General features: G+C 39.1%; 1 protein-coding gene across 2 annotated transcripts in view; it reads left to right on the forward strand.

The window, feature by feature from the left end:
• Positions 1 to 885: 885 nt before the first annotated feature.
• The window catches only part of LOC127656368 (oxysterol-binding protein-related protein 3-like), a 112,431-nt gene continuing 101,223 nt past the window's right edge, over positions 886 to 12,093 (forward strand). The window contains exons 1-2 of one of the 2 annotated variants that reach the window (XM_052144670.1): positions 938 to 955; positions 1,152 to 1,234. The gene's annotated coding sequence lies outside the window, so the exon portion shown is untranslated. Of the gene's footprint in view, positions 1,235 to 12,093 lie in introns of both variants that reach the window. The other variant, XM_052144671.1, reaches the window with a different exon arrangement.

The following is a 12,093-nucleotide window of genomic DNA, read 5'->3' on the forward strand; positions in this document are numbered from 1 at the left end:
CTGTCCACTCTTTCTACTTTAATTTCCAAATAACACAAACCTGATAAGAGATAGTGCAGCCCATGCCTTATTTGACAACTGAAATGTTTGTGGTGTCAAACTAATGGTTTGAATGCTCTTGAACACCACTGAATGCTTTGCAATTAATAAGGTTAATAATCTGATAAGTCATTCTCTCTGAAAGCTTGTCCACATCTTCGTACTGGTGTTGACACTTATTGGTGTGCCTGAAGCTGCTAGTGCTACGAATAACTAAGAGGATATGCATTTCTAATTAAGCTTTTTAAACTTCTGAAGCATTATGGAATGCAGAACAATCACAGACATAAATCTCAAGTGCAACAGTAAATTCCACACCTTGATTATTGGTTGAAATAGCAGAATTCTGTTGACTACTTTACAAGAGCACTAGTTTTAATGTTGTGTTAGAAGCTCTTTTTGTTTTTGTTTATTTTTTTATATATATATATATATATTTTGGTCTAACTATGGTTTATATGTCAAAAAGGACAGCAAATCTTGAAAATACCCAGAATGTTCTCTTAAATTTGTGTTAAATAATAAATAATTATCAAAACAGATGGACCAAAATCCACCTCCATCATATTGTGGTCAAGTTGCTGCAGGGGAAGATAAAATCAGGGTATTTAAAAAAATAAAATAAATAAATCGGTAACGAAGTCCAACAGCTACACGATTGGTTCCTAAGAACATTTACATTTCTAATGTTTATAAAATCGGCGAAGTAACGGAAGGCGTTGTCGACCTTGTATAGACACGCCCCTTAAAAGTGGTAATTCCCCCGCTGATTGGTTAACGTCACTTTCAGTTGCGTCTCTGAACCGCTCGTTGAACTCATGCGCACAGCACAGTAGAACCGTTTATTTGTAGAGAGAGCGTGTGGGCAGCGCATCCTCCAATGCGTGTGTGATTCATCTCTGAAACTTGTCATAAAGTACTGAATTGATTTGTTTTATTTCTTTTGGACGAGTAAAAGCTGTTTGTTTCGATATTTAAATGTATCCCGCGTTATTGTTTCGAGGTCTGATACGTTAATACATGCTGTACACTTCACATAGGAGCATCATCCAACGATTAATTTATTTTTGTGTGTTGTTTTTCCTCACTCAATACGTCCAATCGTCGATAAGATGGCCTGCGGATACATTTCGCAGTTTTGAATTGTCCTCCGGAAGTGGAGATCAGTACAACGTCAGTGACTTCAGTTTAAAAGGTAAGTTAAAACTTCATCGAGTTTGGGTTGCTACTGTAGGGAACTAAGTGCCTTTCGTTGTGATTTGTATCGGTCTTGCATGCCATGCATGATTGCAAGTAATGTAACTACTTAGTCGAGACAGTGTAATAACTCTGTAATAACTGATGCATTTTGTAAACTATGTTGAGCTTGGGCTGTTTGGCTCGGGGCGTAGAAGACATCAATACATGCAATTGTAACCAAAACTTCCCTTTGAGATCTGAAGTCTTTTAATACTTTAGATTGCGCGTGCTTTGCGTATACAATGTTATTTAAATTTGGAGAGTGGTTGTCATGTATGTTATACGACTCATGACTCATTTTGATGGCCAGTGTTTATTATTTAATCTATTAGCATATGCAAAGGTATTAGTTGATTAAGTTTGAAGATGAGGAGGCATGTTTAAGTATCATGGTTTCTCTCTCTCTCTCTCTCTCTCTCTCTCTCTCTCTCTCTCTCTCTCTCTCTCTCTCTCTCGATGACTTAATCCTTTTAGAAGCAAATAACTTCATTAAAGATGCAGTTGGAAATTTGGTCGTTGCACTTCATCTTGAATTAAATAGCAAGCACACTGAAGGACAGGAGCAACTTACATGCTTACGTTTAACTGCCTCAGTAAAAAGACCTACAATAGACTTGACTTTGCAGTGAAGATGATGAAAGTGATGATGATTTGATAAGAACAATTAAGGCTTGAGTGTATGTTGAAGGTGTGAGAGTGTGAGCTAATGTGTTTAACTCGTAACACTTTACACATGTGACAAGATGCATTGCATGTATTCGAAAAATATTCTTTTGTCGTTTTCCTGTCACCATGGTAACAGATTGTGAAATTTGTGCCCTGTGTACACTGGCAGCCAAAAGTTTGGTATATTATTCAGATTTTGCTGTTTCGGATGGAAATTGGTAAGTGGCATTCAACTGATCACAACATATATTCAGGACAATACTGATGTAAAAAAAACAACACCATCACTATTTAAAAAATATTTTTTTAGCAAATCTAGACAGGGTCCATTCCAGCAGCCATCACTGCAACACATTATCCTTGAGTAATCATGCTAAATTGATAATTTGGTACTAGAAAATCACTTGCCATTATATCAAACACTGCTGAAAAATATTTGGTTCTTTAAATTAAGCTTAACGTTGTCTTTGTGTTTGTTTTTGAGTTGCCACTGTATGCAATAGAATGGCATGTCTTAAGGTCAATATTAGGTCAAAAATGGCAAAAAATAAGTAATTGTTTTGAGGATTGAAGGCTATATACAATGCTTGAAATTGCCAAATAAACTGAAGATTTTATACAAAGGTGTACACTACAGTCTTCAAAGACAAAGGACAACTGGCTCTAACAAGGACAGAAAGAGATGTGGAAGTTCAGATGTACAACTAAACAAGAGGATAAGAACATCAGAGTCTCTAGTTTGAGAAATAGACGCATCACATGTCCTCAGCTGACAGCTTCATTGAATTTTACCCGTTCAACACCAGTTTCATGTACAACAGTAAAGAGAAGACTCAGGGGTGCAGGCCTTATGGGAAGAATTGCAAAGAAAAAGCCACTTTTGAAACAGAAAAACAAAAAGAAAAAGTTAGAGTGGGCAAAGAAACAGACATTGGACAACAGATAATTGGAAAAGAGTGTTATGGATCTTAACCCCATTGAGCTTTTATGGGATCAGTTAGACTGTAAGGTTTGTGAGAAGTACCCGACAAGACAGCCACATCTATGGCAAGTGCTACAGGAAGTGTGGGGTGAAATTTCACCTGAGTATCTGGAATCAGCTAGAATGAAAAGCTGCATTGCTGCATGTGGAGGATTTTTTTGATGAGAACTCTTTGAAGTAGTTTAAGAAGTTCTGAAAAAAAAAAAGAAAAACGTTTTTCATGTTATTAATGTCCTGATTATACATTGTGATCAGTTGAACGCCACTTTGGTGAATAAAAGTACAAATTACTTTCCATTAGAGCAAAATCTTTATATTATTCCAAACCAGTTTATGTACAGAACTAGTCCCAACCAGAACTGTGTGCCAGTGAACAATTTTTTTATTATTGTTAACATAATCAGAGCTGCCTTATTATTGGGGGAGGACACTGGCTTTTATCTCCCTCCACAATCTTTGAGAGAAGGAGGTATATGGAGGATGCATTCTCCCTGTATACTCTACACAATACAATACTCTAAGAAATGCAGAGCTCCAGAGTCCAGACAAGATAAGATACAATGCCTTGTAATTCCGGAAACAGAACTGTTGAACAAGTTGATTTCTAAAACATTATTTTACAAAGTATTCCGCCATATAAGTCTATGCGTAATGAAAACCTAATATTTTCCCAATGTGTGTCACACAAATTCATGCTGAGTCTAGGGCTGCCCCTGACCAAAGATTTTCCTAGTTGACTAATAGTCGTTAGTTTAAGCCATTAGTCGACTATTTGTCGCACATTTATGATACAAATTGAATTGCTTAAATAAATATATTGTGGGGGGCATCAGAAAATGGTTTGAGTTCCAAGGCTGAGAAAGAATGTAATAAGTAACATTACTAACACTGTTCAACATTACATAGAAATACTAAACTGTAATAATGAGCCTTTAAAATCTACATTTTACAAGCGACGCACAAAGTGAGCCCCAGCAACACCGGAAAAAGTGGTAATGATTCTGAATGTGTTGGAAAAACCAGCAAGGAGACTGTCTGAACATTTTGTTAATTTATAGAGAGAAATGCACATTAGGGTTGTGCTGACAGACGATGATCTCAGGGATCGACAATGGTCAGTCTGATCACCAATAGCTGATGCCTTTGACGGTCAAGACAATATTTGGCTATTTTTTCCATTATTGTATTAAATTATTAGTATTAGGCTATTATTATTATCAAATTAATATTACAGATAATTTGCCCGTAGACAGACAGACACACACTTGAAGAAACACACTTAATTATATTATTAAGAACAGATGACAGAGAAGTTATTTTCTGCCTGCATGTTTAGATGGATACTTGCCTGACGGTAAATGGTAAGTTACTTATATATATATATATATATATATATATATATATATATACATATATGTGTATGTAGTGGTAGAAAACTCTTTGTTATATTGCAGCCATTTGCTAAAATCATTTAAGTTCATTTTTTTCCTCATTATTGTACACACAGCACCCCATATTGACAGAAAAACACAGAATTGTTGACATTTTTGCACATTTATTAAAAAAGAAAAACTGAAATATCACATGGTCCTAAGTATTCAGACCCTTTGTTCAGTATTTAGTAGAAGCACCCTTTTGATCCAATACAGCCATGAGTCTTTTTGGGGAAGATGCAACAAGTTTTTCACATCTGGATTTGGGTATCCTCTGCCATTCCTCCTTGCAGATCCTCTCCAGTTCTGTCAGGTTGGATGGTAAATGTTGGTGGACAGCCATTTTCAGGTCTCTCCAGAGATGCTCAATTGGGTTTAAGTCAGGGTTCTGGCTGGGCCATTCAAGAACAGTCACAGAGTTGTTGTGAAGCCACGCCTTCGTTATTTTAGCGGTGTGCTTAGGGTCATTGTCTTGTTGGAAGGTGAACCTTCGGCCCAGTCTGAGGTCCAGAGCACTCTGGAGAAGGTTTTCATCCAGGATATCCCTGTACTTGGCCGCATTCATCTTTCCCTCGATTGCAACCAGTCGTCCTGTCCCTGCAGCTGAAGAACACCCCCACATGCTTGATGCTGCCTCCACCATGCTTCACTGTTGAGACTGTATTGGACAGGTGATGAGCAGTGCCTGGTTTTATCCACACATACCACTTAGAATTAAGGCCAAAAAGTTCTATCTTGGTCTCATCAGACCAGAGAATCTTATTTATCACCATCTTGGAGTCCTTCAGGTGTTTTTTAGCAAACTCCATGCGGGCTTTCATGTGTCTTGCACTGAGGAGAGGATTCCGTCGGGCCACTCTGCCATAAAGCCGTGACTGGTGGATGGCTGCAGTGATGGTTGACTTACTACAACTTTCTCCCATCTCCCGACTGCATCTCTGGAGCTCAGCCACAGTGATCTTTGGGTTCTTCTTTACCTCTCTCACCAAGGCTCTTCTCTCCCGATAGCTCAGTTTGGCCGGACGGCCAGCTCTAGGAAGGGTTCTGGTCGTCCCAAACATCTTCCATTTAAGGATTATGGAGGCCACTGTGCTCTTATGAACCTTAAGGGCAGCAGAAAATTTTGGGCCAGATCTGTGCCTTGCCACAATTCTGTCTCTGAGCTCTTAAGGCAGTTCCTTTGACCTCATGATTCTCATTTGCTTTGACATGCACTGTGAGCTGTAAGGTCTTATATAGACAGGTGTGTGGCTTTCCTAATCAAGTCCAATCAGTATAATCAAACACAGCTGGACTCAACTGAAGGTGTAGAACCATCTCAAGGATGATCAGAAGAAATGGACAGCACCTGAGTTAAATATATGAGTGTCACAGCAAAGGGTCTGAATACATAGGACCATGTGATATTTCAGTTTTTCTTTTTAAATAAATGTGCAAAAATGTCAACAATTCTGTGTTTTTCTGTGAATATGGGGTGCTGTGTGTACAATAATGAGGAAAAAAATGAACTTAAATGATTTTAGCAAGTGGCTGCAATATAACAAAGAGTGAAAAATTTAAGGGGGTCTGAATACTTTCAGTACCCACTGTATATATATATATATATATATACACGCACTTCATTATTTTAATTGCTTTTTCGTTTAGTTTGGAGAGCAATTTTAATTTAGAAATGTATTTGGTTTAAGTTTATCGTTTTTTAAAATAAATTAATTTAATGTTTATGCAAAATCACTAAAGCAAGAATATTCACCCCCCCCAATGTAATTGGATATTGTGATATATATATATAGAGAGAGAGAAAAAACACATTTATTCACACTCATGATGTATTTTCCCGGACAACGAAATACCCAACTGGTAGAGAATGCGCAGATGAAGTAGGTTCTTTGCCAGAGAGGTGTTGTCCTTAACAATGGTTGTAAAACCATCTTTCAAAATGTTGAACAACACACATTTTAATTACACTTATTTTTTTCCAGTTTCATTTGACGTTTTAGTTCAAATAAATAAAAATAAAGTTCAAAGTTTGAAATCAAGGTGTCTTGCTTTATTGTGTAGGCTTAACCCTAACCCTGCTTAAAGAAAATTACCCCATAGTACCACCTAGAGTTCAACCAGTGGTAATACCGGTGTTCGTCGGATTCCTGTGAAGTTTTATTTTCTGCAACCAACTGACCAATCAAAACTTGGTCAATCAAGACTCTTCTCATTGACTGACCTTTGATCGACTATTAGGGGGCAGCCCTAGCTGAGTCAGAATGATTGTTTTTGTAAATTTCCTTATCCCTTGTCAGCGTTTCAAAACAGGGTTGGATGGAATAGTGTGTCAAATTTCTGTCAGAAAACTGCAGTTGTCATGATTTTTGCAGTGAGGTGTGAAAAAGGCTTGCTTCTTAGACCCTGGAATGAAAATTAACTTGACAGGCTGCAGATGTCTTCAACAGCATTGTTTATCTCTCCCTCATGTGTCTCAGATGCTGCTGGCATGCGTGATCAGCTTTTCCATGGGAACACTGATTGTTTCCATGGTAACGCTGATCATGCCACTAATTAGCATGCTGACAGCACCTGTTCTCCATTGAGAACAGGTGCCTACTTAAACCCTTCATTGTGTCATGATCTTTGCTAGATTGTTGTTGTGTGTTCAAATAGCTCACCTCACTCTCTCTGACTCAGTTGTTCCTGTCTCGTGTATCTGTATCGGTTGTCCTTCTGTGTCCGTGTGTCTGGAGTGCGGTTACCTTCCAGTTTGTTGCTGCGCTTGTCCTTCGGCCCACATGTTGTTCAACGGAAAATTCCACATTAATCTGCTCTCTACACTGCCACGATGCACACACGCCTACAAACACACTCTTCACGGAGGATTCCTCAGGTATCTGCTCTCTACACGACCACGACGCACACACATCTACAGACACCCTCATGTCTTCCTGCTGCAGTCAGTGAGGGCGCTTCCTGCGTGAGACCGGCTTCGGGAGGCAGGGCGGAGTTGTTGGACAACAGAGCTGATCTCAGCGAGCTTCGACGCCAGTCCACTGTTCTGTCTAGGCCATCAGAATCACGGTCCAAGGCAGAGCCCATGCAGATCTTGAGGACTTGGCTTTTTCCGGAGGAGAAGCAGCGACCAAGTTTATTATGTGCCCGTCCTGGCCATGTCTCTGCCTCCTGTCCAGTAAAAGCCACCGCTCTTCAATAGGCAGGTGTTACTGGTGAGCGCAACACCCCTGAGCAAAACCACTAGACTACGTACACTTCTCCTTGCCCAACTGCAGTATGGAATCAACCATTCACGCAGTTTCTGCATTGGAGGATTCCGGTGCCGAAGGGAACTTTCTGGACATTAACTCTTAACTTCCAAGTGGCAAGTTCCAGTGGTCCAATTGGATGAACCTATCACAGCCCATACTATCAGTGGTATGACCCTGACCATCGTCACCCATTCCACCAAGCCAGTTACATTCGTTTCTGGCAATCATCCGTAACAGTTATCCATCTACATGGTCCAATCTCTATCGCCACTGGTAGTGTTGGGACATCCTTAGTTGGTCATGCACAACCCACAAATAGACTTGTCAACCAATACTATTCTTGCTTGGAGTTCGTTCTGTTTGTCTCACTGTCTTAACTCTGCTGTCTTCCCTGTCCAGTCTTGTGTTATTTTTGTTTTTTTTCAGGATGAATCGGCAGATTATCCGGAGTACCATTGTCATACCATGACTTGAGTATGGTGTTCAGCCAGACCCGAGCCACGACCCTTCCTTCTCATCGTCTGTACGTTTGTGCTGTTGATTTGCTTCCTGTCACTTCTCCACAAGGAGGGCTGTTTTCTCTCTCTGCTCCTGAGAGGGTTTTTACTGTCTAGATGATATTCTGATCTTCTCCCAGAATATCCAGGACCATGTCCAGCACATCAGGAAGTTGCTTAAGGGACTGCTAGAGAATTGGCTGTTCGTTAAAGCAAATAAGTGCTCTTTTCATGCAGTCACTTCCGTTCCTGGGGTTCATCATTTCATCCGAGGGAGTGCACACACAGAGCCTTCTCCGATTGGCCAACCCCAGATTCTCACAAGGCCTTGCAGAGGTTTCTGGGGTTCGCAAATTTTTATCGTAGGTTTATTCGTAACTACAACCAACTCGCCACCCCTTTTACAGATCTTACCTCCACCCTCATTGAATTTTGTTGGTCTCAGTAGGCCGACTGTGTACTTCTGCCCACACATTCTTCAATGAAGTATTTCTCATGAATCTGTTCTTACACTGCCATGACACACACATGCCTACAAACATGCTCTTCATGGAGGATTCCTCACAGATCCACGACGCACACGTATCTACAAACACACTGACTGCCTTCTGCTGCAGTCGGTGCCAGGTTCTAATTTATTGTCAATAAATCCTGTGAACTGTTCATCTGCTCTTTGGTCTCTTACTTTTTACATTTACATTTACATTTATGCATTTGGCAGACGCTTTTATCCAAAGTGACTTACAGAGCCCTTATGACAGGGACAATCACCCTGGAGCAACCTGGAGTTAAGTGCCTTGCTCAAGGACACAATGGTGGTGGCTGTGGGGCTTGAACCAGTGTCCTTCTGATTACCAGATTACCAGTTATGAGCTTAGACCACTACACCACCACCACTCCATTCATTTGACAACAAATGAATGGTGACCAAAACTTTGAAGCTCCAAAAAGTACATGAAGTCAGCATAAAAATAATTCAAATGAGTCCAGTGGTTTAATCCATATCTTCAGAAGCGATTCAGACGGTTTTGGGAGAGAACAGACCAAATGTTTTTTATTTTATTTACCTTGACATCAGCAGTCTCCTTGGTGATCATAATTTGAATCTTGATTACACTTCCTATAGCGCCATCTAGCACTCTGTGTATGTGTCAAGCACAAGGAAGTGAAATCAAGATTGAAATGGATTGATATGGATGATCGATATGGATTAAAACACTGGAGTCTTATGGATTATTTTTTAGATTTTATACTGACTTTTTATACTGACTTTTGATTACTGGCAAGGTGATAATCAAATGATAGTATAGTATATACTAATAATTTCTCATTGGAGCAGTTTTAGAGCTTGTAATGGATATATTTTTCTTATTTTTAAATGTATCTCTGCTGTGTGTAATGCTCTCATTGTTTTTACTGGTTCCCAGTATGTCACAATGACCTTTTGTGACACCAGAACTATTCATTACTGTTTTTAATTAAAATAAATGGTAGCAGTTCACAAAAAATATAATTTTAATGTAACTTTACTGTGTGAGGTATAATCATACAGTGTAATTGCAGCTTAACTTTAACAAAATGTATGGGAAAGGGCACTTGAAAAAAATGGGTATCTGTGACTGCCGATCTCAGTGTCAAAAAAGCAGCCTCAGATTTCCTGATTGTTGCACCACTAAATAGGAGAATGGATGTTTTTTTTGTACTTCATATACTTTATATGGTGAGATCAGAGTCATGTGCCATAGCGAAAGTTTTTATTTGATATATATTTCTCTCCTCCACCACTCACAACAAAAGTGTTTCCTGGCATTATATGGTGCTTTTGACCAGTTTATACTACAGTTGTCTGAATGTTAAGGCAGCCCCATGTTCCACATCATGAAAAGCATTGTGATTAATAATAAAAAATACTAAAAAAATGTATTTACAAATTGTGAATTGAAAATCTTGGTGGTCTTATAATAGCTGTAAGCATTCTACTTGTACTTGCTAGGGAGACCGTACTTGCTTCATTTAAATGTCTTTACTAGCCCTTTCCCATAAAAATAACTTTGAAAAGAAAGCTCCATATCATTGATTCTAACTTCTATTTCTGTGCTTGGTGTATCCCAGTCTGGGCAAATCTAAATGGTGCATTAGAGAGGTTGTAATTTCCTTTTCCATCTATATTGTATTATGGTGCCATTTTGTTGCACTTTCCATTTTACTTCCTATGTCTTCTCATCTTTCCACTGTGCAGCCCTGCTCTCAGCTCTCCAGTCTGGCTGTGAGTATGATGCATTGCATGTATTGTGCAGTTTATTGTTCAACTGAACTGTTCATGGAGACTGATGATCTAAAGATAAATTACAAAAAGATTAAAGTTTGTGGATAAAAAGTTGTCAGTTTAGTGAAGACATTGACAATATGATGTCCGTGGTTGCTTTGACTAGTCGACTAATCTGTTTTAAGGGAACCCGGTATACAGTAATTAGGCTGGTTTTGGGTTCACCTGAGTTGACCCCCTCATCGGGTGGAGCGTTACATAAGACGCATGTGCAGGCTAGTCAACGGCACTTTACAAGAATGGCAGAGCAAAGCGTGGACACACTGTGTCATCAAAGGATGTGAAACTGGGACAGGAAAATGGTAAATTTAAGTGTTAAGAAACCAACCTCAGGCAAGGCAGATGAGCACCAAGTCACGCGTCATCTGATAATAGCAATAACAGGACAATAAAATGTTATTTGTGTACACTTATTGTCTATTTGTATGGCTTTTGCCCTGTGTGGAAAAAAAATGCGGGGTTGCAGGAAGAATATGGAGTAAAATTCAGTGGGAGCATTGGTGCAGGATAGAAACTTGCAGGAGCGGGATGGAAAAAATAGTCCCGCGCAGACTTCTAGTATGTTAGTCTCAGTCACCATTCACTTTAATTTAATATTTTTTCATAAAATTAAAATAAATGGTGACTCAGGCTGTCATTCCCCATTTGCTTTTCTCAGAAGAAAGGACATTATATGGATTTGGAACAATATGAGTGTGAGTAAGTAATGACAAAAATGGTGATGGGTGAACTATCACTTCAAAGTATCCATACTAAAAATATTAGTACTACTGTATAAAAATATTCTCAAAAAATGTTGATAAACCAGTAATTCACTGATTGACTAGTTGTTGGATGTCTAGTCTTCTATTGTGCAAGTTCTGTAAGGATGAATGTTTTTGGCATTGCTAGTACCTGCACTCTAGTGCAACTGCACCTATGCAGATAATCTTCCTCGGTATGGGGCTGCACATTGCTGTGTCACTCAACAAGCAAATGCACACTTTATTTTCACACCAGGACAACAGCCTGAGCTCAGGACCATTTTATGAAACCGCACACTGTTGCCATAGTCACAGTGTGAGGTTGAATGAGCTAAGTTTGATAAGAGACCTCAGGAGGGGGAAACTGGTTTGATTCTGGAATGCTTTGATTTGTTTCTTTTGGGAAAATATCTACAGTTTCAAGAAACTGTGTTGGAAATAGCTGGGGTTTCATACTGTTAGGCAATTAGGGCTTTGAGAGCAGATGTTGTCATAGCTTAAGCGCGTAGGTTGTACCAGGTGTTGCCTCTGTCTGCCTCCCTCATCAATAAAATATGTGATTTCTAAAACAAAACAGGTAGGTGATGTTACAGCGAGATAGAAAGGCAGTTCTCAGTCTCAAACAAGGGTTTAACTTTTGTTATATTCATATGTTGTTTATTCAAAGCATGCTGTGTTGCTTAGAATGTATTCTTAAAGCTTAACCTGACTTCTTTAACATCATCCCACATTGACAAGATAACATTACTGATTAGATTCTACAGTATAGTCCTTCTCCTCACAGTTTGATTGATTTGGGGGAAAAAGCTCAGAGAAACTTTAATTGCAGAATTTTAAGCCTTGACATGGTGACATAATGTTTAATTTGATCAATTCAAAATTTCTGCTTTGTTGACAGCTGACATCAATTGGTTCAA

The sequence above is a fragment of the Xyrauchen texanus genome, chromosome 15 (genome assembly GCF_025860055.1).
Source record: "Xyrauchen texanus isolate HMW12.3.18 chromosome 15, RBS_HiC_50CHRs, whole genome shotgun sequence".
Lineage (NCBI taxonomy): Eukaryota > Metazoa > Chordata > Actinopteri > Cypriniformes > Catostomidae > Xyrauchen > Xyrauchen texanus.